We start from the raw sequence: 27,928 nt of genomic DNA on the forward strand, positions 1-27,928 counted from the left end.
CTATCATATAATCATATTTTAGCATCCCCTTGATGGTAGTGCTGCCAACATGAAGGCTTACAGCAGTGAAGACAAGCTTTGTTCTCCCCGAGTCCTGTAAACTGCAGTCTCCTTTTGATGCTGCCAGTTACACCACAAAAAATGGTCCCCCAAGTAACTTAAAGGAGCAGTAGTCCTTTCCAAAGAATATCTCTCAAAATACAGAATGACTTTGTAAAAAATTTACTTTGTATGAAAAGGTAAATATATAAAATGTAGCATGGCTGACTACTTTTTATCTTGTCAAAAAGAACTATTAAATAAAAGACTAACTTTTCAACAAGAAACTGTGACTTCAAAATAAAACAACAAAAATCAAAAGCTGGGTGAAATGCTGTTTTATCCTTATCATAATAAATATGGTTAAAGAACGCAATAATTAAATCCTCACCTTTTCCCCCTTGACTCAAATGACTGCAGGGCTGTATTTGCTTTGAAATGGCAACGCTAAATAGGTATTTCAGGTTTTAATGTTATGTCCCAGCAGTTTTTATCGGTATACTTAGCTGTTTTAGTGCTCTTCATGCTGTGATCCTTGCGTGACATTGAAGAATTGAGCAATAAACCCATGCATTTTGTATTTTTCATGTGATATCACAATGTGGATGTGAGTTTTGGGACTACATTTAGCTTTCCTTTATCTTAGGGTCATAAGCAGGTTGTGTAGCTCTTCCTTCTGTTCAGCCAGCATCACAGTACGCATTAGGAATAAACGTGTTTCTTTCTATGGTGGTAAAAACAGGTCTTGTTAATGTTATTTATAAGATTTCTAGGTTTTGTAGTGATGCTAAAGCAAAAAAAAAAAAAAAGGAAAAAAAAAGGAGAAGAAATTAACCTAAATTCATGAGGCAGCACTAAAACATGGTATACTTGCTGTTGCTTTAGTGCATATCATTATTTGTTATCAGTAGTATAAATGTTATACTTAAGATAATAGTGTACACGTATACATACATAAATGCATGTGTGTGGTTTGGTAATACACCTTTAACATTCCTTTCCTGTTAAGAGGAGATAGCACATCAAGAACCATAATTAATCTGCTGCCGACTACTCATTGAAGTGGATTTTTTTTTCTAAAATACTTAAAAAATTCAAATATGCCATTCTACACTGGTGTTCTCTTTTTGCCAAGACTACAGCAGTACATTAAGGTTAGTACTGCACTGAATTGGAAATACCTTTACACATTTTATTTATAGGAAACTTTGAAATGATTCCTATAAAACACTGAACAATCTCTGGGATCATGATCAAATTAAGCTTAGAAAATACAAATATTCTATTATTTTTTTAAGGTGGAAGGCAAAAGGGTGTTTTATGTCATTTGGAATTGTGTCATGTGTTACCTCAAAGTTTTTAGAAAAACTGACATCGTTCTCTCATCAGTTGGAGTTAACTGTTTAAATCCTGTTCTTCCTGCTCATACAGCTGCTTTCAGTGTCCTCGTTGAGGCGATGTAGCAGCAGTGGAAATCTGACGTGAAGCACAGGATGTTAGTGCAGGTTTAAAACTCAAAAGATGGGCAAAGGAGGAAGAGAAACAAGTTGACTTTCCTTCTGTTCATCTGAATACCTACCTGCAACCATACTCTGAGTCACTTCTACTGTAGCTTTTCAAGTAAAGGACCAGCCATACTCCATGTCTCAGTCTCATGAATTTCATATATTATATAGTACTCTATTAATAATGTGTAGTATTATTTTTTTCTTAGCAGTTCTGCCTTTGATTGTTGCTTGTGTCCCTGGCAAATGGCATCCCACTAAGTGCTTTAGCACAGTAGGACATTCCATTAACAACTGGAACCAGTGGACGGAATTGGGTTACTATGCAGCAAGATCAGGAAGGGGAGGGCAAGCAGAGGGGGCATGGGACCAGAATGGTTACTACGTAGTTGCCTCTACCTTTTTTTTTTTTTTTCTTTTGCTGTATACATTACCATAGCCATATATTAGTTATTTATGATTAACATACGACAAGCTGTCAGGTGAAATCCAACAGATGATTTGTCACAAAACTACATTAACGCATAGTAGGCATGGCTTGCGAAATGATTATGAGAAACATTGCCGAGTTGCTTTACTGATATTTGAAAGTTCTCATTTGTAAGCCACAGACTGTGAGTTGCTATTATTAAAGGTAATAAAACACTACTAGACGAGTAAACACGTGTTGTCTATATGCAAAAATTTATTCAGCTAACATGGTTTGAGTACACATCTTTTAAATGCTGATTTAGTACCTCAGCAGACATTCTCAGTACTTGTCTTTATCTTGTAAATATTTGTGATTCATACAAATCTTTTAAGTGATTAAACTTAGGTATTTAGAGACTGGGGTATGGATAATACAGTGATTTAAGCGTAGCTTTTTATTGTAATTTTTGCCATGTTCACCATTTTTTTCCCTGCTGTCTTAAAGATACGAGGCTTTATGTATTCGTGTGATCCACCTGGCATTCCAAACAATATCTGTATGTGCCAGTCCATTTTAAATCCATTTTGGAGAAGGATTCAGGTCTTGTATCCTACAGTTCTTAAAGCCCATTCTAATTTTTCTTCTGTGGAAATAGTTGGTTGGTAGATCAAGGAGGCAAGCAGGCTCGTCCTCACACCTGTCCCTGCTCATTCATTACACTGATCCAGTCACGCTGCACACCCTACCACAGAGCATGCCCTACCCAAGCTAGCTGCTGGGAAAAGGGTAGTGGAATCAGGTGATGCAGCACATAAATACAAAGAAAATTGGGCTTGGTTGTTCTAGCTCTCAGGGAACAACTCGTTCCACTACCTCTTTGTATCTTTGTACTCTTTTTTTTTTTTTTTTTTTTTCCTTTTTTTCTTTTACTGAAAAGAGCAAGAGGCCTAGAAAACTAGTAATTAATCACACAGTACATGAAAATCTGCAGGGACTTGGAGATGATGAAGCAGAATCAGCTTTATCAGAGTGCACTAGACCGTGTGCCACAAACTGAAAATAAACAGCAGCATATGTAGGGAAAGCTGTAAATAAGATTTGTAGATAGAGGAGACAGGTTTGTCTTTTATTTCTAGAGTACTTGGAGTATCTCAGATGTGAGAACTCTGCTAATGATTAAGAAAGAATATACTTAGAATAAAGAGCACAGTGTGGCCGTATTTTTAAAGATGATGCGTATGTATATAATATATATATATACATACAGATGCAGGTGGTCTGTGTCAAAATTTATTTTCAATTTGGATACAGTACAGTAGATTAGGTTTTCTTGTTTTCTTTTATTTCTGGTTTCAAAATGTAGCCTTCATGGGAAAAAGGTGCTCCTGCATTTTAATGACAGCAGCAGAAAGCTAAGACTAGAATTTCAGGAATATTTTCTAAGAAGAGGAAAATGGAATCAAATAAAGGAAAATCAATAGCCAAATGACAGCTTGCTAGTTCACACTTTTTACAACAATCAAACAGAAAGAGATACCGTGGGTTACTTAGTGTGTGATTATTTCATGGTTGCTCAACACGCACCATTTTAAACCTATAGATCAGAGATCACAGCCTGTATAACACTACTTGATTTAAATCCTGACAGCAAGTAACTGAATTCACATATTTTAAAACTCAGGAACAAGAGGAAGATACTAACGCCATAACTGATTCAAAGAACTGGAAGGTTTTTTTTAATTTTTTACTTGAACACTGAGTTCTAGTTCCTAAGGAGACACTGCTGTTTAGTATACATAGCTTCTTTTATATAAAAGTTTCCAAAAGCACTTTGTAGAAAGCAGGGGATCTCACAAACCAACAAAAACTGGTCCAAGTGAAGCCTCATAAATCTGAACATTTGTTCCCTCCTGCCAGACCTCAAGTTGGTTCAGATCACAACATCTTATGTGCCAGTGCTGTGCTGTGTGGGGACTAAGCAGGGGGTAGAGAGGGGAGAAGCCTTTATTTTATTTTCTAACCTTGAACCTTTTGCTTCTTGAATATCAGTATTATGGAATAAGCTGCTCAGTCATCTGAGGGAGGGAGTGTTTCTCCATTCCTCTCATGTTGCCTCCTTTTTTTCTGGTAAATCAAGAGATGCAGACAAGCACTGAGAGGCAAGATACGGGCTCTCCTAGCAGAGGTGCTGTATTATGAAACCTTGCAGGATAGAATGGGAAAAGGGAAAAGAAAGATATAAAAGAAAATTCTTCTCAGCATCACTCTCCCTACAGTTAACTACAGTTACTATTTTAAAGTCATTATTGCCGTGGGCCTATAAATACTTCAACAACAGCACTGATAAATAGCTACAGTAACAAAACAAGGATTTTTATTTTATTTTATGGGGTTTTTTTACTAGATTGGACTCTGTCAAGCTCTGTCTTGGCTTTAAGTCTATCTCAGGATGGCCACATTTAAACTTCTTCTGTTGTATCTGCCCAGTTTGTACAGATTCAGTTAAAGTCATTTTTTGTCCCAGCATAATTCCCATTAAGTTCAGAGAATGGGTTTCCCAATTAAAAATATAGAAAAATGTCTGTGACTGGCTAGGCAGAGTTTCAGCTCAGCTTTTAGTGGGCAAGTGTCCACATTACAAAAATGGTGTCGTATTTGATAAGTATGTTCAAGTCAAGGATTTTATGGAAAATCAAATTATTCTCTTGCTTCTAAATGTGGGTGCTCCAGAGGTAGCTGCAAGTTTATTGGCAGGTCAATTTACATAAATCTCCTGAACTCTTTAGTATCAAGTGCTATAAATCCAGCACTTTTCATGAGCGTTGTGTTCACCTTATTTTCAACATAAAATATAAAATCTTGCAAATTCCGTGAATTCTGATATCAGAAGAACATTTCTACAGTATGACCTTGAATGACCTGTCTAAACAGATTACTGAATTTCACTGGAACAGAAAAAATATTTTACTTACAACCACTCTGTTTATATTTCCTTTCCATTGTTTCAATTTATGTTTCTTTCCATGCAATCCATTAATCACTGAATGCAAGCCTACTGAACATTTACTCTGTTACTGAGTGTAGTATATAAGCTATGCACTATCACATCCTTTTAAGGAAGACTGTGTATTTTGGGCAGAGCAAAAGGTGTTGTTAAACGACACTATCCAAACAAATCTGCTCACCACACAACATTCTCTAATCATTTTCATTCTCAGGAATTCAATTAAAACAGAAATTAAGAGCATGAGAAAAATCTATATTTTAGCCAAAGAAATTATTCATGAAAAAGGAATGGAAAGATTAAATCTGTTGTATTGAAGCCAGATTATTAACAAGCTCGGGTTCCAAGTCCTTTGTTTTTCAGTGTTGAAAAGCACTTTTCCACATTAAACTAGCCCTATGAGGGAAATCACATATTAGTCACAGCTTTTCAATCAGAGGATTTATTTTTCAACAATGGAAAAAAAAAACCCTTTCAAAGTTCTGTTATAAACATGACAACCTATTCATTATGAACTTCAGCAGACACCTTTTTAGGACGCAAATATAGTTCAATGACCCCCATACAGTTTTTTCATATAGGCTTGAGCTAGCACAAGCATGAACTGGTGGACATCAAATCCATAACCTAAGATTTTGCTTGTACTCACTCATTTGGTTACTGCACTGAGAAGGCGCAAAGGGCATAACAGGGGCAATAAATTTCAGCTCCACTGTTTATGGAATGATAGCAACCTGATTAATTTTTTAATCTCAAGTAGGTTCTGCATATTCAGGATGCAGTTATGTTTTGTTGTTTTGTTGGGGTTTTTTTCTAAAAAAAAAAGGAGATGAAGAAATAGAAAATAAGAGACTGTTCCATCTCCAGACTTACTTTGACTTCCCTCCTCTTGATTTGTCTCTGTGAGCTTGTTTGATTTTGACACATTTAATAGGTTTCTTTCCTCCCAGTGAAACTACCAGTCTCTTTTCATTCTCTTTCAACCACCCATGTATAGTTTATTTCCAGAATCATCTACTTACTACATCTTCTAATGCCTTCTTTCTCTCTGCCAGGTGACTATGCTTTATTCTCCTTAGTTCTCTCCTTTCTGAAATTCAGCTTCTCTCTTCAAGTCCAAGACCCTAGTTTACCTTCTCATTTACCTTCTCATTTATTTCCTGTTTCATTCATTTCCTTTTTTTGAGGTTTGCCTCATTCTTTCTACCTCCAAAAACCTCTCTTATCAGCCTTACTGTCTCCCAAAATTTTCCACCTTTCATTCCAGAAGTACACTTTTGCTAACATATGGGGAAAGGGGAAGGAGATAATATTACCTAAGCTGTATTTTTTTGAGATCCCAGACAGGTCAGCACACTCCTGCTCAACACACTTGAGAAGGAGGCTGTGGCAAAATACCATATGACAATACACATGGCTTTATCGAATCCAGTACCTACGCTGTTCTACAGGACATCCTTCAGAAGCTGGAGGCACTGAGGCAGTGAGCAGTTCTGAATACAGGATATGCCATGGAATATTTCTTCTTGATGTGGCATTCAGTACCTAAATGTTTGGTTGGCTATGCATTGTTCCACATATCCCCACCAAAAGGCAGCTCATTTTTGTGCTGCAAGGCATAACACTGATTTTAGAAGAAGGTAACATATACCTCATGTTTGGAAGCTGTTTTTCTTCAAGATTTTAAGTAAATGGAACATGAGAGAAAAGAAAAGGGTAAGTAACCATCTTATCTGGTTCTGTATACGAAGTAGGTCACAAATACAATGTCATACTGCGGGCCTTCAGGAATAGTAGTAGAAGGCATAAGCTGTCCTGTCAAGAACAGTAATGGTCTTGGGATCAGAAAGACGTTAATTCAAATATTAGTTGTATGATTGACCCCTCTTTTCATGTAATAAAAGAGGTAGAAATCCTAGGATTTGCATAATTCACTGTAAATGACATGCCAAATCTCAGGGCATTTGTAACAGTTTGCCCCTGCAGAGTGTACTGAGCAGCAGCTGGTTATATGGACTCAGATGACCAGAGACTATTTAAAAGGTGCAGCTTGAAAGAATGCTGTAATCTTTTTTCTTTGCATGCTAACTCCCAAGGTGGCAAAATGAAGTGATTATAGTGATTATGGAGGTGTCTTCCTGTAATTATGCTCTCAGTACATTCAACAATATATTACCATCAGTATGATCTGAAACAATAAAGTTTGCTGCCAAGAGATAAATCATTATCTCATTTCATCACACGAATCGTCTTTCATTCTACACACACACATGCAGAGGCCCTTTTCTAAAGAGGTTTATAAAAAACAAGACACACTTGGGATGTGGTGAAGTACTTTCAGGTAGGACATTTTCTGTGCCACATAGTTTTTAAAGACAAAGAGTAGGCTTGCACTTGTTTTCTGGACACAGGAAAGTGCTAGATCTATGACATTTTTTTTTTTTTTTTTTTTTGTATATGATTTCACTAAGAAACAATCAGAAAAAAATGGGTATTTTAGTTACAGCAAGACTAAACCTGCAACTTAAATGGTTTTTGTTCAACAAGGATTGTTATTTTACTTGATAATTCCTCACACAACAGACAGGAAGAATAGCAAGCATGCTCTTGTATGTTTGGAATAACATTCATGATGAGCAAAAATAAAAAAGAAGGAAAGGAAAAAATGTTTGTAGATAGGTGTATCAGACCAACACTTTCAAACGTCAGCGGTCATCAACCCCATGTCAGTTACCAGAGTGTGTAAACACCACTGCAGTTGGTCCTTTGTTAAATGCTACCAGGATGCTGTCCATCATAGCCTAACAAAAATTTTGGCCTCTTTATTCTGGTGTTACTAACCAAAAAAAAGACAGACATGCCTCCAGCAGAAGAAGACATGCCTCCTCTTCCTACTCCAATAGGTCTAGGTGATGTGAAGACCATGGATATAACAAATGGTAACAATTGAGATATGTTTATAAATGATAATTTCATTTTAAACAAGAAGAAAGTAAAAGGAAGAATTCTGAGGGAAGTTTCAGAGATTGTTTGTTTTTACTAGGATCATAACGTGTTGAAAGCCACTGAGCAAGTAAGCTTGTGTACGACCCTGCTAAGTACTTTTCAGACCTTTTCCTAAAACAAAGTTGTCTATCATATAAGTATGGTCTACATTTCTTGTTTCTACCCTGTATTTGGTATGGCTTAGAGCAAACATTTGTCTGTGCTCACATTACCTAATGATTCAGGTTGGTCTACGTTAATGATCTGTGTTTTTCATTATTTACTGTTCTTCCAACCTACTGAAGCAGCACCTGGAGAAATCTGCTTCCGAAAGTGGAAAAATTCCACTAATGTAGAGACAGGGCTTCCCAGAAGTGGCATGTACTTCCTTTCATGCTATGTTATTTTGAGCTTGTATGGCAGTACAGGCATGGAATGTTACCTAGCATTATCAGCAGTTATCGTAATTGTAGTTCTATGCACAAAAAACCCACAAGGGCTTAAAGTTGTTTCTGGTCCTTTAGAAACTGAAGTACAAGAACAAAGTACCTTTTGTCTTGTGAGTATGAGAATGTACTTCCCCAGTGAGGTTTTGAAGATCCGTGCATTGCAAACAATGTACTTGGTACACCATTTCATGCTAGTATCCCAAACTGAAGAAAACATAAATGGAAATTCAAAGAAGGCATAATGGGGAATATTTTTTACTCACTTGTTTCCTAAGATACAATATTATTCTTTTGCATATATAGTGAGAATATACCCTTTAAATATATAGCTGAGCATCCACTTCTGTACCTCTCTCTGCAATTTTTGTATTAGATATTATATTGATTATGCAATAATATCAGATAGGTTGTATAGACACAGGCTCATGCTGGTGCCTATGTACAGCATGATATACTGTAAGCATTCACACTACACTAAATGAGGTGAGTCTTCTAGTTAAAGTGATGCACTTGGATAAGTGTTTGCGGGAGCAGAGACAAAAAAATGTAGTTACATTTCCCACTAAAGGCTGAATTAGTGTGCTGAAACTTTTAAAAGGCCCTATGAAAAGCATATTTTTATGAGTGTAGGAATTGAATATATTCCAAAGGTATCCAAAATACTGTCACCAAGTGGAAAGTTGTAAAGCATTTTAAGAAATGCTAGTTGATATTCCCAGAACTCACTGCTAAAACCTTAGTGATTTCCATCTCCTCATTATTTACACAGGATCCACCCCCCTTTCCTATATATAAATGCTTTCTTCTGTGTATGATACAGCATGGTGATTCAACTCTCCTTAAAAAACCCAGTGGAAATCTGAGTGCTTTGAGAAATTCACGGGGTCTGGCTAGTCAGTGTAACTGGGACTACATTCAGTACCTAAAAAAATCCCTGTTTATTTTAAGGAGAGCAAAAATATTAATTCTTTTTAGAGGAAAACTTTTTAATAGGGAACAAGTTTTGCATTTGCAAATCCTGTTTTAATCTCCCTTTGCAGCGAATGTTCAGGAATAGTGATAACACTGCAGTATCTTCTCAAGAATCTGGAGCTTTTTCAGTTGTCCTGGTTAAAGGTTTCATTATTTGCTATTGGCAGAGTACACAGGCAGAAAGCATCCATTAGTTTATCATTCTAAGTTAATAAAAGGTATCTATTTAAATGTAGGAAACACACTTGCAAAAATAACTTGGTACATTGTTTGCCACTTATTGATTGGAAGAAAATAACAACAAATGGCCAAGGCTAAATAACTTTCTTTTCCAGAGGTTAATATCAGATCAAAACATAAATACCATCTTGACACAATCCAGTTCAAAACTGTTTCTGAAAAAATATATATATGAAACTATATAAAAACTATTTGTAATTACCACAGTCAAAAGAAAAATGAATAGTGAAAATTTTGTTTCTGTTTCAAAGATCCAAGCGTGATTAACATAGATAAGTCCATTTGCAATATAGTCAGTTCATTAGAATATCTTCAGAAACTCCTAATCGCCAACTGACAAGGTGCTCAAGGGCTCATTGTTTTCATACTTGATAAAATATTTGAAAAAAAGTTAGCTGTTAGACTAAACCCTTATGAAAATTTATTTGTGACCACAGAAAGTTATCCTATATATTTTACAATGCAATTAACCGATTTTTAATAACTGCCAAAATAGAAAAACTATTTTAAAAGAGTATAGTTTTCTATTTAAATGCTTCAATGTGACTCACAATTGGATCATATGACATATATGAAATGATGTAATATTGTATGTTAATGTATACTTTTATATACTTTATGATATAATCACCCAATATACAAACTGGAAGGTTAAATTGCCTATTTATGACTTAACAATGATGAAATTCATAAGCAACATTGTCGTTTTGTTGAATTGTGCTGATATACAATTACAAAAGAAAGCATTACAGGACGTCACATAAGGAAACAATAAAGAGTACCTTCAGTACATAATATCATCAGTCTGTTCTCAAAACCTTTTAGATGTTCTTACCTTATAAGGTAGTTTCAAAACTGAGCACAGGCCTCTGCCTAGATTAACCAAACCTCTAAGACACACTTGAACTGGAGTGAGGTGGGATATCTAAATAGCACAAACTCAATTTAACTCTTTGTTACCTCAGATATCTCTAAAGCAGGCAAGACAATTAACTATGAAATAAAACATGAAGATTTCCATTACAGGAAAAATTATGTTTTCAAACAAAACTCTTTGTAAAGCACAGCCTAAAATTTCATTTGTTTTCAGAATCTAGAACAGAAGTTATTTTTGCTGTCATTCTCTAAACTATATCAGAGATGAGATGGTATGGGTGGAGTAAGTATGTTGGAGGCAACCTCACAGCTACATGATTTCTTAAGTGATAGGAAATCCATATTCCAGTGTAACCTGTGATTTAGTCTGCCTTTAGGCTATCTGGATAAGAGCTAGCAGTAATATTTACAATGATTATTCAAACAAAGTTACTAGTGTAAAATGCTTCAGAAATTAAACAGTTCAGGAGTTTCTACAGAGGCAGTCCTCTTCACAGTTTCATTTTTCCTGCCTACATGAGGTAATCAGTAGACATGCATTTGCTGGGTTTTCTCTTTTACGATGTAATGATATAGTGCAATATGCAATCAGATTCCCATTAATGCTTTTAATGCTGTCACTCATATTGAGCAAAATCTTAGTAATGCAAAAATTGCTGTTTCAGTTAACATTCTGTTTAAATGTCCAAAGCAGTACTACTACTGACTACTCTAAACAATGGCATCTCATGGCATCTTACATTTTCCTATTACTTGACATAGATCTACTGTAAGTAATTGGTAAGCATGAAAAGAAAAAATATTGCAGTTTGTGTAATAATGAATCTAGCTGAATTGTATCAGACATTTTCATGTTATATGAAAGCTTCCAGAAAGAGAGCTGCTTTTCATTTCTCAGAAATCTGAGGGTACCAAGGAATCGGTCTGCAAGTTCTCCTCTCGCTTGAACCAGAGGTTTTCTTGAGATTACAACCTAGGTGACTCTTCTTGAGTAACAGATGACCTTGCTTGAGTGGGGAAGGGTGCACTAGGTCACCTCCAGAGGTATGTTTCAACCTCCAACATTCAGTGATAACCAAGTTTCCTGAAGATAGTTCAACAGGGGGTCAAATTTCCTAATTAATCACTACAGACTGCTGCATGCTAGGAGAAAAAAATAACTCCGGTTTTGACCATGTTTTCTTTGTATGTCTTTCTGCCCCTTTTATGGTCAGTTTTTGTGAATACAAGAAGCAAATTTACTTGCACATCTTACATTTGGAGTCAACACTGGCAATATCATTAAGAAATGCTGAAACAAATGAATTCTGAAACTTCTAAATACTTCTGCAACCCAGCCTGAAGAACTACAACCTCAGAATACTCTGAACTACCAACTTCTATTGTTACCTTTAACAATAGTCTATCTATAGGTAATCAGTTTTCAAATAAGTACAGGAGAGCCAGTTCTTTTAACATGAATTCAGGGGATTTGCTTACACTATGTACTTACGCTTAAGTTATAATTTATTCTGTAAAGAAACCTGCTGCTGCCAGTAGTGGCTTTCTAACAACAGGAGAGTGCTCCTTCAACACCATCCCTTTCTCCAAACACATAAAAATGGTGGGAAGAAGTATTTCATATCCTAAAGAACTACTTAAAGAACTACGGTCCTCATATCTTTACCAACACTGCTCAGTTGCTAAATGATCTTCCTGTCTAAAATGGCTTTTCTAGATGTACAGCTCACTTGCATTTATCATAATTTTTTTTACAAACACAATGCAGAAATATATTCAAAGTGTGCTCTGGGTAAATCAGAGGAGCATTTTCTTTGTCAGATACTGCGAAACTGTTCTATTTGCACAAAAACAAAGGTGTGGTGTGCCAGGATGAATGTAGTTCTTCAGTGTCTGGATGACTTATATCTGGTAATATCTTCTGCTTACAGAAAGCATTGATGCCTTGTGGTAGCAGAGAGCCACTGAGGGCAGAAGACAACAGCTGACAGAATGAAAGTTGTTCTGACAAAGTCTAAATTCTTCCATTGATTGGTTATTCACTATAGAAATTGGTGCAAGTGACACAAGGTTATTTTTTGCTCACCTCTTCTTGAACAAGGAATTTGATTTTTGTTCAATTCTGTTATTTCCAAAGGTATAATTATTGCAGGGTCATCTCAAAATTATATGCCTTGATAGGGAACTAGATTTTGTCCTTAATTATAAACAAGGGAGACAATTTGGTTGCTTGTAATTGTCAAACTATAACTTTATGATAGAAAAATTCCATGTGGATGTCTGTGTAAAGTTCAATTGGGGGCAGGAAGCTGGAAAAATTCAGACTTTTTCTGGGTAATCAGGGAAAACAGGGATGAAGGGAAGGACTGGAGTATAGGAAAAAGACATATTCCTGAGTCACAGGTCTTAGGAGAAAGGAAGGAAAAAAACATCCATAACATAAGCATACTATCCTTCACAGACTTGAACGGAAGCCAGAATTATTTAGTCTTTCTATTCTTCTGCCAAAAAGTCTCTGAGAAATACAGGAATGAATGTATGTGTACATCTATTGTTGGTCATTCTGGAGGATGCAACTTACTGTTGTCATTTGTTCAAGGAGTGGAGGTCTTTGAAATGGACCTATCAAAAACTCCAGTCATCCTGAGGAAGCACTTGACCACTATGATTTTCAGTCTCAAATTTGATTATAGGAGATGCTTGTTTGTTTGGATTAACCCATTAATGACTCTTCCTTTGTAATTTTTGCCATCAAGACTGGACCACTGTCATCATAGGTGTTGTTTAGTGAAATTCCTTCATATTCATGTACAGTTGTCAATATCAAAATTTTTCTGGCAACCAGCAGCAACTGCTATTCAGGTCATTGGTATCAAGAATTATCTTTCAAGCTGGAATAAACAGTAGTAACAAGCAAAGACCAGAACAATCAGTATGACGGTATCCAGATTTCTGTGTGACACCAGCAGACTGGCAAAACATAATCAGAAAAATAGAGGGAGTTTGATGTGGAAACGCAAGGTCAGAATCTAGTTTCTTGGACAGTTTTATAGCCTATGGACAGGAAATATTTTGCAACTTTTCTGTTGTTGGGTTTGTAATAGTTATGTGGTGTACCAATAGATGACTTCCAGTTCATAATTTTGACAGTTAAATGGTATTCCTACAAGGTAAAATGAAGTGTGGTTCTTGCATGTTAGCTTATCCTACAGTATAACAGCAATGAAATCACAACTGCATGGTCTGAACCCTTGATAGCACAAGGTTCTGCACCTTGAAAACAGCTCTGAAGCAAATGGAGGTAACTAGATAGGCACGGTTAACACAGAGGAATAGAAAGTCTGCATTTAAAAAGCTCATTGAGAAAACAGAACAGAGAAAATGAGGCATCAATAAAATTTATGACCACATCAATATTAAAAATAAGCAAATTTTACAATGGCTTAAATGTAGAGTAGGATTAATGAAATGGTAATGCAAATGCATGGAAAGAATGTGCAAAAGGCAAACCATAAGGGGAAATTAAAGGTCAGCTTATTCATGTTGGGAAAACCTGTTCATCTGCATCCACCCATTTGCCAAAGTTGGGGTTGTTTAAGATACACAGGAAAAGGTTTTTTTTCCAGTTTTTCTCTTACACAACTATTTAGAAATATGTGACAATTTTTTAAAGGCAAGCTTGTATCAGAGTGCAGAGTGCATAAAATTTTTGTTTACTCTTTAGTCATCACTTCCTGCCATACATATTTAGAGCTATATTGCTTACATTTTTGTTCAATAAAGTGATTTTTATATCACATTAGCTTTTTAATTTACTGGGTTTAAATGTTCTAAATAGCAATTATGAATGGTTATAAAATGAGGTGATATAAGGTACTTCTTCAGTGTTTTCTTAGGTGTAAGTCTGTCTTTGCTTTCTGCCCTTTAAAGTCATAGCAAGACTCTACGCTTACCCAGAGTTCGTGTTTCTCTATAAATACAGCCACAATTAAAAGAAGCACTAAGAATTTAAGGTCTAAAAACCAGCATGGTCCACCACCTGTTTTCCAAGAATTGGAACAGCTTTGCGTTTAGAAAGCTTTTTTTTCTGTGATTTTTGTACAGTAAAACAAACAAAAAGTTCCTGATACTTTTTTTCTGGTCTTCCATATCCAGACAGGTCACCATGTTTGATAAAATTTTGGCCGTAAAAGCAACCTATGACTCTGACTCTTCCTTCCAGTTTTCAATGGTGTGTTGTTAGGTTTAATCTGCTTCAAAACTTGCCATGTCATAAAAAAACACTTTTTTTATTTATAATTCATAGTAAACTCTTTGTTTCAGGCTAGTGGAGCTTTCCTTATTTTGCAGGGATTTTGCAGGGAAAAAATATTTCCAGTTAATAAGGCCTGTCATTTTTCTAATTGAAATAAAAGTTAAAACACTTTCTGTTTTGGTAAGAAGAATTCATCTACTAGAGATTTCTTTATTACATTACTGACTGCTAGTTCTATATACTGATACATGTACTGCGATATATCTTTCCTGTATTCATACCATGTTATTATAATAAAAGCTTCAGGTTCCAGAATAGTAAAAAAGTTTCAGAGCTTTAGGAGCATTATGAAAACAGTTTTTTAAAGTTTTATCTTCTTTTTATTAAATACATCTTCAAATTTCTAGAGCCTAGAGTTAAGTAATGCATTTTAAGGAAACTTTTATATGTGTAGTGACAAAATAATCTTAACTAAATGCGCTTTAAAAATGTGCTCACTTTTTAAAAAAAGAATTCATCTGGGAAGACTGCCTTATGTGTTTCCTGTGCATAGTAGGACTTAATGCCTTAAAGAATGGCAAGGATGTGACACGCTGGATCCCTCTTCAATACACTAGCTGGCAATACACTCAGGAAAAAGCAAAACAAACAGAAAAACAAACAAAAAAGCAAACAAAAGCCTCCCGCATCAAACTATTACAAGAGAAAGACTGTGTTAACAAGATACCCTTCTAAAAGTGTCCTGTGATTTCTAGCTTCTTGTGCTGTTACCTGAGAAAAAACCTGGATGTACTGTTAACAGAAACTGTGCCTATATATCTGCAAGGACTTTACATTTCAGATACAATGCTACTTCCACCTGTGCAAATATCAATAAAATTAATTTCAGAACTGAAAGTTTATGACCAATTTGTAATCTCTATTCTGTAGATTCATGGCATATGCCCAAGGCATTGTGAGCAAAAATTAATCCTGAAAATAAGAGAAAAAGTAGTGAGGTAGAGTACTTTGAGTTTCTAAAAATAAAGCAAAATTGGACTTCCTAAGTCAAACCGTGTTGCCATTTGTCAGATCTATTCAAGTATCACTTGACTCTGTTCATTTTTCCAAAATGGAACAGTTTTTCTTAGTGGGAGGACATTTCTTCCTTGACATGAAGCCTTGATGAGCTCAGGCTAACAATCTTTTGTTATTCTTCCATATTGTCATTTGATGGTGTCTTTGTTAAAGGACAGATGATCTCTGACGCTCTACTTTTCTACCATCTGCTTACTGCTACACTGTCATGTGCTAGAGAGGCAATTCCAGTAGTGATCAAGGGAAAATTACATGTTAGGATAATCCTAACCACTTCCATATATCTGTGTTTATGCATGTGTGTATTTTGGGTTTTTTATGTATTTTTATATGTTTTCATGTGGCATATACATATGTGTGTATGTGTATGTGATGTATGGTTTCTTCAGAATACCATGATGAATCATGACATTTACAAGATGACATTACTTTTTTTTTTTTTTTTTTTTTTACATCTCTGAACAGCTCTGGAAAAAGGCATATTGACATGCATTTCAGTTGACAACTACATAGTCAACTGATGAGTTACATGCAGATGTGATTTGAAATACTTTCAAACTGCAAATATGTTTGTAATGAAACTGCTTGTATTAATGAGAAATGCAAGGCAAGATCTATGTTTTTGAATATTTTTAAGTCCCTCTGAATTTTAGGGTGTCTATAACCAGTGATTATCACTGCTTCCTACAGATACTTGTAAAAATAATTCCATGAGGGGAATGGAAGGCACAGGAGTATAGTTTGATGGGTACACTTAATAATTTAAAAGATTAAACAAAATGAAATAAAAGTCCTTTTTAAGTTGCAGAACAAGTGAAGTAATTTCTATAGCATTTGTAATGCTATGGCATATATAACATAAATGTGTAAGACAATCAAGCATTTGAGAAATCTGTTCTATAGAAACAAAGTAAAAACTAAAATCTTAGTTGTAACCATGAAGCAGCTGTCTAGAAGGACAATATTAAAAATTTAACGACTACATTTTACTAACTTTTTTCTTTTGGAGCAGGGTGTTTCACAAATCAAGTTTCTGAATGTAAGAATTGTCACACACACACACACTCACACACACCCAAACAACAATATGTCTTTTGGTTTGGTATTAATAAGGATCAATAAGTGTACACATGGTAGAGCCAAAATGTATCAAAATAACCTATTCATCTCTTGCTACTTGTATTACGTTCAAATTATTCTTGGGATACAGTCACAATTGTTTGAATTTCAGTCTTGTATTTGTTGATGAACGAGAAGGCTCATGCTAGCTTTATAATCCATGTCAGGTAAACAAGTCTCTGTGGAAAAGAACATTTAAAGAAAACGAAGACCTTGTGAAGATAAGAGACAGTCTGGACTTGAATCCTTATTTCACTATATAAATCTGCATATTGTCAAAACCTAGCACATCAGTGAATATTTTGGGGATACAGAGCTAATAATAAAGGAAAAAGGAATTCCAGAATAAAGGAAGCAATTAAGTGAAAGTGCCCAGGTGTTGCAGAGAAAAAAGTGGTTTGAAAACAAAGTACTGACCAGTGCCCTTTTTAATTGCTTAAAGACACATCTAAACCATATTAAAATAATTTGGTTAGTTTCTAAATATATTCAGTTATTTAGTAGCACGTCTTGACAAGTAATTTCCACAATTTGCAAGATACAATACACCAAAGCACTCCTAAGGTAGTCCTGTTAATTCTGTGTATTGCTTTCACGTGATATCTGGTTAATATTTGCTGCCCCCTGTAGTTTATTCTGACACAATTTCCATAAAATCATCTGAGGTGACTAAAATTTAGACTCAAAATATAAACCAAGCATCCTGATCTTTTCTCCTGATTATCCTTTGATTATTTCTTGTTTCCATTATCCTGTCTGAACTGATCTTTTGTTGAGAATTGGGATGATTCTCAATTAAGTTTTTTGTTCAAATGTTATTTGATAGATTAAGATGAAAAGGTATTTTAAAGTACATGGATCATATTTAAACATGACTATTATAAAATAAATATAATTTCCTTAAGAGGCAAACAGGGCAAATATTTAAAAAACTGGGTTGTAAATAGCTACAGCATATAAACATAAACATACACCTTATGGTTCCTTGAAGTCTGTGTTTGGGGAAAGTGATGAAGAGTGGTAGTTTGGAAGTTCAGCAGGCATCTAAGATGCTTGCTGAGCTTAAAATGGCCCCACCACTGACTAATGAGATATCACACTGTGCTCCAGAATTTGGTAACTGTACTGCATAGTTATCAACATCTTCCTAGTGTTGAAGGAGGGATTAATTCAGCATAGCAATAGGTTACAGGAGAAGAGAGGATTGCTGTGAGATATAGCTCAGGGTTCTTTTAAACCAGTAATACAAGAACCAGCTCATGATGATCAGCTTCCTGAAGATGTTACGACTTCCTAGAGGTGTTATGAGGCAACTAAACAAAGGACACATGTACTTATTTTTAGAAGAAGAAAACTAAATTCTAGAAATTTAGAACCTGAATAGGTTTTCAGAACATGCTGACTGCAGACGACCAGGTCTTATAAAACAAGCATTTGTGAGTAACAGCCATCAAGAAGGATATCAGAGTTCCAAAAATGCGTTCAGTGAGTTCAAACTCCACACCTCCCAACCAGTCAACATGAATTTATCTCCTTTACAAATGACAACTAATGGAGTTAAAAGACAAAGTGGGAGCAGGTATGAAAAAAAGGCCAGAGGTGTCAGCCTCTGCCACAGATCAGGACACAATAGCAAATCTAATCATAGTTCAGGAAAATCCTGGTACAGACAGAATTACCTTGAAGCTGCACTTGACCTTCAGCAAAGATGGTCATGCCATGCTCAAGGCAAAATCAACAGATGAGGAATGACCTAGGCGATTGAAAACTGGTCTGTGCTCACAGAGTTCATCAATCCCAAATGCTAAGCCTGAACAGCTCTGAGGCAGAGAAATGCATGGGAAGTTTTTGGTTTAACAGATGAAGACACAAACTTAAATGTCAGCATTCAGTTTACACAGGTGTACTGTTGTTACCATATATACCTAAGGTAGAAATTTATCTTCAAAAACAAATAAGCAAACAAAGCAGAAGGAAGGAAGAGAGGGTGGAAAGCAAAAAGAGGAGACAAGTACCATTAAAAGTGTGAATTTCAAGTAGAGTTTCAAGAACTTAAAGGTTAGCACAAATAGTAGTGAAACAAGCTCCCTTCACTTCCTCTGCATGCTTGCCTGAAACTGTTATTGCCAATTTATGCTTTAAGAGGTCCGTGATACATATTAAAAAAAATGGTTGTAAAAACAAATTTTAGATACACACTGGAAAATACTTATAAAGTTAAAGATGCACTCCTTTAAAATAGCAGAACTGTTACCAAGTTCTATTGCTGATGCATATCCACTTTATCAATCCTAAACCTGAATTTCAGAAAAAGGTCATTTTGAAGATTTGTTCTCAACTACTGTGCAACAGAGGATACAGATTTTTTCCCCCTAGTTTTGCCTCATGCCAGTGCACTGACTTAGCAAAAACATGTCTTTTGCAAAAGCATCTAATCTTTATTTAAAAGACTGCTGTATGGGGAATCCACAATATTCTTAGAGAAGTCATTTTAGTGTCTCAGTAGCCTTGCTCCTTAAAATGAGACTTATTTCTCATCTCAAATTGTCTTTTTGGTGGCTTTGAGACATCAGATTTTGATACCTGTTACTAACAAAAATCTTCACTTGCATACTGAAGAACTACAGATAAATAAGTTTTTCATTCCCTTTGTTTAAACTGCATAGATTGAGCTCTTCAATACTTGACAGTAAAACAAGTTTCCCCAGTTATTGTGATTTTTCTATGGAATTCTAAGGATTATGTTAAAATGCTGTGCCTATTTACATTGCACATGTGCTATCTATTTCCTAATATGGTTTCTTTCTAGCATTCTGCAACATTCCTGTACCATAACCCATGCTTTCCTCAAAGTCATGTGTTGTGTTACAGAAGTCGCAGTGAATTCTAAACTCAATTTGAATGTTAGAAACTATTATCATTTGTTAAAGTAGCTTTCTTAATATAACATGATGTCATTCATTTAGGGCTGTTACCAGAATGCTTTTGTGGAAAAAAATGCTAAGTGCTCCACTGGAATGCTGGGATTCTTTGGTTTAGTAGTGAAAATTTATTTTCATGCACCTTTTATTTGGAAGCTGTTAAGGTGCTTAAGACTGACTGTAAGAAACTGTCTATCTGCAGAATTTGATAAGAATGGACTTTAATTGGTTTAGATGGGAGAAGAGAGGAATTTCAAGGTTGTTTTTTTTAAAAAAATATATAACGTTTCCAATAAAAAAAAAAAAAAAAACAGGCTTTTGGAAGTTCTCTGAGAGTAGTTCAGGACCTGAGGGACTAATAGGCAAAAGGCAGAGGAGGCAGACCAATTATTGTCATGATAATATACACCACATTCCTGATGGTGACATATGTTGCACAGTTGTACCATTGTTTAGAATGACTGGAACAATGCTTTGGGAACCCACAAAAATTAGGCACGTCATCATCATATTTGATCATTCACAGAGCAAATATTTTTAGCTGTACATTTTACTGTTTTGTAGTAAAATCCTACAACTAAGTTAATGAGCTAACTGTCCCTTAAATTAAATAAGAATAAACAGAAAATTAAATGTGTGAATGCATGTATATTGGCAATTTTTTTCCTTTTTGGTAGTCTATCTTCATTATTTCTTTACAGAGTCTTGGGAAACTAAATTTATATTTCTCTTACCTGTAATGCAAAAAGCAGCCATCTGGTCACTTACGCACCAGCTAAAAGATTTTTTTGTGAAAGGAGCTGGTCATCTTTCATGCTCAGGGTGCTTCTCAGATAAACTGCATCAAAGTACTTCTCTGCTGTGACACGTGATTTACTTGTCATGAATAACTTCCACATTGTGAAGGAGATTTTATTAGTATTACTAAATTCAAGCTTATAAATTTATAAGAATATATTTGTATTTAGTAATGCTTAGGTGTTAAGAGGGATAGGTGAACAAATGAAACTGAAGAAGACCAGAATCAGGTGGAAAGAAATATTTATAACATCTTTAAAAATTACCTGAAACCATGTTTGAATTAATTTTCACTGAAAAGAAAATAAATATATTTTTAAAAATTTATGTTTATTTTTTCTAATGGAATGAAGGCCTGAGACTTCAAGAATGAAGCTTCCTTTCAAAATAACAATACTACCAAAGTGTGATATGATTTACTTCCTCAGTGAACTATAGTTTCCACAGTAATTGACAAAAGGAGGAGGTGTAATATGACAGCATTAGATAAATATTTTTCAGGATTTTTATTTTTTTTAATATTTAGGTTTATAACATTAATCTTCAAAGGGAGAGAATATTACAATGCAAGAAACAAGTCAATAAATAAGTCACTCAAGAACATTCCTGTCACAGAAATACTGGGAAACAAATGGCAGTTAGCTACTGGGGGCTTATTTATAAATTGCAGTGGCTGTGTATTTTTACAAAGGGATGACCGTCACTAACTTGAGGTTTTATTTTTTGCGTGGTATGTTTTGGTCCCTGACTGTGTTTTTAAGTAGTAGAAAAAGACAAATATAGAGAATAAAAATTTTACTTATCATAATAGAATCTTTCAGTGGATGCATCTTCAGAAAATGTCATAATTGATGAATAATTTATATTTTAAAAAATCTTAGCCTTAAAAAGTGACAGTGTAGTGACCATTTTGTGAGATGCAGTGCTAACAATACTGAGCAAATATCTAGGTTTCTTTGACAGTATTGGCCACTTTTTCTTCAAGATTCTTCTAGATCGTAGATCAGCAGTACTGATAAAAGTTTTCCGATACAGTTTTGGAAATAGGAATGACACTGGGCAGTCCTGATTTTCAGTATACGGCTGATGAGAAAACGTAAAAAAATACACTTAAAGAACTTGACCTTTCCCTCCTTCTCTCTTAACTCTTACATGCATCATAGTAATAAAACTACAATTGTTATAAAATATAATAGCTACAACAACAATAGCAGTAATATACTATAATTACTTTTAGATTTAAAATTCCATTGATGGACATATTTAAAAAATAGCGGGTTTCATTGTGTTTATCATTATTTACAATGTTATTTAGCATTCAGATACAATTAAACACACTAAGTCCATGGAAGAATAGCTTTGTAACTTTCAGTTAATCTTTTCAGAATTGAAAAAAAAAAAAAAAATGGACACAGCTTGGCTTCAGGTAATTGCTGAACAGGTAAAAATTGCTTACATTTGGCAAATTTTATACAGTGGGGATGATATGGGAAAGTGAAAATTGCAGAGGAGTGGGTGTGTCTGGGCACAGAAAATAGAAGATGTTGGAGCTGTGTATTCGTATTACAAGAAGGGTGTCAATAAAATATGTTCATAGATGTTCTGGCAAAAAAGAGCCCATCTATAAATACTTGTCAATTCGCACTGGGGTTTTGTTCTTCCTTCTCTCTGTGTTTCTAATATAATAAAATTTTAACTTAGATGCTTGAAAGGACTAGGGAGACATCCAAGGAAGTAAGTAAACCCTCCTGCGGGTCAAAACCAAAGGTGATAATTTAGAAGTTATGGATATTTAAGAAATCTACATTTCCTAATGGCTGCATGCCGTGGTGCGTAGCATGAGTGTCTTCAAGCCCTGTCTACCAGGGAACACTCAGAAGAAGCAAGTGAAGTTGTGAGGATAAATATGGATAATTAAAGTGTGTTAGATCCTCTATGAATACTCTCATTCAGAAGTAAAGCAATTTTAGAGGGCTATAGCTTAACTGTTGTTGAAGGACGACTGTGAACATCAAAACAAAGTTTGAATTTGCTTTAATTAAGCATCTTAGCCTTCGCACTTTTAGTAGACTTGTCTTTGCTTTTCTTAGTGTTCCTGGTAAAAAAGTGCTTCAACTACCAGCTCTATAATTTTTTGTAAAATACAGAGTATTATCTACATCACATAATGAAATCATTTATAAAACATCTACACTTCTGTTTAGAAAACCTTTCTGGTTGAAGAAATATACAAATGTGAACTGAAGGTGCATCAAGAGCCCATTAAAGAAATCCATAATCTGTTCCTTTAATGAATTAAATTATTTGTTTAAAACAATGTAATTGTTTTGGAGGGCTTTCTTCATCTTTGATGTTAACTTTGGATATCTTTTTCTTCATCCTTTGCATTACAGGAACACTTGTGCAGCTAAATCTGGGACTTCTAGGAGCTTTATACCCAGCATATACACTTTAGGTTTTTCTCTGCAATAGTACAGTTGAGATGTACCCTTTAGTGTCCACTATTGCATACATTAGATTTTGTGGCACATAGTAATACTGTCTAATACCACATCTTTAAATTCTGGAGCCCTAGTGTCAAAGGATTTTTTACAAAATATGTTTAACTATTCCATAATTAGGAGTGAGAAAGAAAAAACAAAAAACAAACAAAAAAACCCCAAACCCCACAACCCTTTACCTAGTACATGCTTGTATTTCTAACACAGAATCATAGAATACTTTAGGATGGAAAAGACCCTTAAGATCATCAAGTCATTAACCTAACACTACCGAGACCACCACTAAGCCATGTCCCTAAGTGCCACATCTACACTTCTTTTAAATACCTCCAGGGACAGTGATTCAACCACTTCCCTGGGCAGCCTGTTCCAATGCTTGATAACCCTTTCTGTAAGGAAATCTTTCCTAACATTCAATCTAAACCTCCCCCCGTGCAACTTAAGGCCATTTCCTCGCATCCTGTCACTTTTTACCTGACAATAGAGATTAATACCCACCTTGCTACACCGTCATTTCAAGTCGTTGTAGATGGAGATGAGGTCTCTCCTCAGCCTCCTTTTCTCCAGACTAAACAACCCCAGTTCCCTCAGCTGTTGCTCACAGGACTTGTGCTCCAGACCCTTCACCAGTTTTGTTGCCATTCTCTAGACATGCTGCAGCACCTCAACGTCTGTTTTGCAGTGAGGGGCCCTGATCTCTGAACTGAACACAAGGTTCGAGGTGCAGCCTCACCAGTGCCAAGTGCAGGGGGACAGTCCCTTCCCTTGCCCTGCTGGCCACACTGCTCCTGACACAAGCCAGGGTGCTGCTGGCCTCCTTGGCCACCTGGGCACACTGCTGGCTCATGCCCAGCCGGCTGCCGACCAGCACCCCCAGGCCCTTTCCCACCAGGCCCTTTCCAGCCGCTCTGCCCCAGCCTGTAGCGCTGTGTGGGGCTGCTGTGACCCAGGTGCAGGACCCAGATTTTAGCGTTGTTGGATTTCATACAGCTGGCCTTGGCCCACCAGTCCAGCCTGTCCAGATCTTTCTGTAGAGGCTTTCTGCTCTCAAGCTGATCAACACTCCCTACCAACTTGCTGTCATCTGCAAACTTACTGAGGTTGGAAAATTTAATAATTGCCTTCCCCTCTCTTGTAAGCATAACTTCTTCTAGGCATGTAGATCCCCTTCATAGATGTTTTGAAATTTCTGATATGTTTTTAATGTACTGCTGGTTTCTTGTTATTCTTAAAAGAAGAATTTTGCTGTTCATTATTTTAAGAGAACTGGTGTTAGCTGAATAGATTTCACCTTTAGTATAAACAGGTAAAATATTAGATGTTGATGTAACATGAACCACCTCAGAATGACAATTGCTTCATGATAAAATGGAGGGAAACCAGGAAACTGAAAAACTCATTTACATGTTTTTCTTTGTTTCTTAAAATTTGGTATAGCTGTGATCAGTCTGACCAAATTTAACGCCACAGCCACTGCACAGTACTAACTATAGATTTTCCACTGTGCTGTGGGCAGGGTTTCTCATTTCATACATCATTTGCAACTTGCTGCAGTGATTCTGCAAGTCATTGCCTATCTCACTAACAGAAATTTAGGAAGAAGTAGCATCTCATCTTTCCCTACTCTTGTTTTGAACAACTATTGCACCAGACATCACAGCCAGTTTCCTGTTGCTCTCTGCTTACAGTAAAACACCAGCTATAATTATACCAGCTAAAATTATACCAGCAATCCTTTACATTCTATTCTTAAGTATCAATATTAAGCAGGTTAAATCCTTCAGCAAAGCTCTGTATGTCAGGTGCTACTCCTTATTTTATCTACCTAAAGATATCCAACAGAGTGCAAAACCTACATCCTGAAAGGGAGCTCTGGAATGTAGCCAAATATGTCAGATTTTTTTTTGTGTGTTTCTGAGATGCCATTCAACAAGAATCAGTGTGAGTTATTCTGACTTTCCCCACTCTTCACCAGCAGTATAATAGCTTAATGATAGCATGAAACTCAGGGCACAGACCTGAGACAGGCAATCACAGCAATACCTCATTTTCACCCTGGTCTCCATCCACCGAACAAACATTTCAAGCACTAAAACTAAATCTGAGTTAAGACAAGTAAACCAGTGCTACTAGACAACACCAAGAATTACTGGACCTCACCTTTGTGTAGAACAGAATAGAACAGGCTTTGATATTTTTAATTTCACTGGGCTAAATCCATATAATCATCTTTAGATACAGCTGACAGTGTAAAGGAAGTTTAGGTAAGGACTGAGCAGGTAAATGTAAACAAAAATTTACAGAATCACAAAATCACAAAATAGTCAGAGTTGGAAGGGACCTCTGAAGATCATCTAGTCCAACCTCCTGCTAAAGCAAGTTCACCTGGAGCAGGTTGCACAGAGTCACGTCCAGGCACATTTTGAATGCCTTTACAGGAGGAGACTCCACAGCCTCTCCAGGCAGCCTGTTCCAGTGCTGTCAGCCTCAAAGTAATAAGGTTCTTCCTCATGTTCAGATGGAACTTCTTGTGTTGCAGTTTGTGCCTGTTGCCCTTTGTCCTGTCTCTTGGCATCATTGAAAAGAATCTGGCCCCATCCTCTTGACACTTGCCCATAAATTTGTAGACATTGGTAAGGTCCCCTGTCAGTCTTCTCTGGGCTAAACAGGCCCAGGTCTCTCAGCCTTTCCTCATAAAAGAGATGCTCCAGTCCCCTCATCATCTTTGTAGCACCCCAGTGGACCCTCTCCAGCAGTTCTGTGTCTCTCTTGAACTGGGAAGCCCAGAATGGGACACCGCACTCCAGATGCAACCTCACCATGGCTGAGGATGCCACTGGCCTTCTTGGCCACCAGGCCCCACTGCTGGCTCATGGGCAACTTGCTGTTCACCAGCACTCCCAGGCCCTTCTCTGCAGAGCTGCCTTCCAGCAGGTCAGCCCCAGCCTGTACTGGTGTGTGGGGTCATTCCTCCCCAGGTGCAGGACCATACACTTGACTTTGTTACATTTACTTTAGATGCCTAGAATCAAGTATGTAAGGTTAGTGGTTTAAGATAGAGGTCTTCTTTCCTGGAAAGTGGCCTCTGCCACCACATGAATTTCTTTATTTTTATTTTAATTTGTTTTTTGTCTTTTATGATTTAGGATCACTCATTATTAAGCCTAAGACTGGCCATGTCTGTTGCACAATTAAATGAAAAACTCAATCTTATGCCAGTTTCTCCTTCTTTAACAGCAATGTTTAAAATGCAAGGCTCTAAAACATACTTTTGACTGAATTGCCCTTTGTGTTGTCAGATATATACTGGGCCAAACCCAAAAATGCTCTTTGCAACACCTCAGTTACTGTTTTCTCAGTTTCAGTAATCAAGTTAAAAAGCATCATTAACACATGGATTTGGATACATCTACTATACTTTTGATAGCTAGTTTCAAAGACAATGTAGCAAAATGTGGATATCTTGTTTTAATTTGTCTTTTTTCTTTCTTTCTTTCTTTGGTAGATGTGCTCAAAAAATTAATGCGTTGTTTTCCTTTGAAACATATTTGGCATTCAGCTATTTTTCTTTCTCTGAAGCTAATGATTTTTTAGAGACATGGGAAGATGCAACCACCTCCCCATTGTGTTCTGGTTTCCTCGAGTCATTAGGCTGCAAAGCAAATGCCTACTTTGTTCGCAACTTCTGCAGAAAATTGGGACCACATAAGTCTCACACTTTTCTTTGCACTATTAGCATCACTGATTTTGCTTTACTGTTTCTATTTGCCACAATGTAGCTTCTTATTGCTCAGGAGATAAAGGAAGTGATGGGTCATTTTAAGCCGCCTCCTCACTCCATTATTACAGTGCAGCAGCATATACTAAGCCCCTTAAAGGAAAAACTCTTCTCCATTTCTTTTCCTGTGTCAGGGAGCAAAGAGCAGCACATATCAAAGATAGTGGAGCATGGTAAGAACACATGCACAATAGGACCATAATTAAGCACTCTCAAAAGCATAGTTACTACCAGTATTAGTCAGAAAAATAGCTAAGGGGAGATAAAAAAAGTAAAATCTCTCTAACTTATGTGAAATAACAGAAATAACCCTGAATGACCAGTCTCCATAACCCTGTAGGCCGCATTCTGTTAAATGATTATCACTTACATAACCATTAACTGAGGTTTCACTGACCTTGACGGCAATGCAGTAATCACATCTTTGAATGTCACTGAAGACTTTTTACAGTGTAATGTGACAGGCAGACAGAAAATGCAGAAATCTTTCTACTCACTATTCATAGATATATATGGATTGTATAAGCCTATTACAAAAGAAATCCATCTCATGTCGAACTTTTTTATGAAGTTTTCTGGCAATATTGCAGATTCTTACAGTACGCTGTTATTACATTTAAGTGTATGAGTATCTTTCATGCATTTCCCACTCAGCTAAGTTTCTCTGATCTTTGCTGCTGGCTGCATTGAGAAAGCTTGAGCCATGGTGACTGCTTAGGAGCATTCATATTTGGCATCAGTATACCTAAAACATATTTCATAAGTTCACTGACATTACAGAGCTGTTGTTGGATCTATATAGTCAATGGGTGATTGCAAAAATGGGTGACTGGAAAAATGGGTGATAGCAAAAGGAGCATGGCATCAAACCCTGAGGGAGTAAATTTCCAAGATCAGGAATTACAGTTCATTCATAATTGACTTTGCTACTCAGATTCATAAGTAGTCTCACATAATATGAGGCACTGTGCATGAACCAATGTGCTCTGTACTTTGC

This window comes from Falco cherrug, chromosome Z, assembly GCF_023634085.1.
Source record: "Falco cherrug isolate bFalChe1 chromosome Z, bFalChe1.pri, whole genome shotgun sequence".
NCBI classification, from domain to species: domain Eukaryota; kingdom Metazoa; phylum Chordata; class Aves; order Falconiformes; family Falconidae; genus Falco; species Falco cherrug.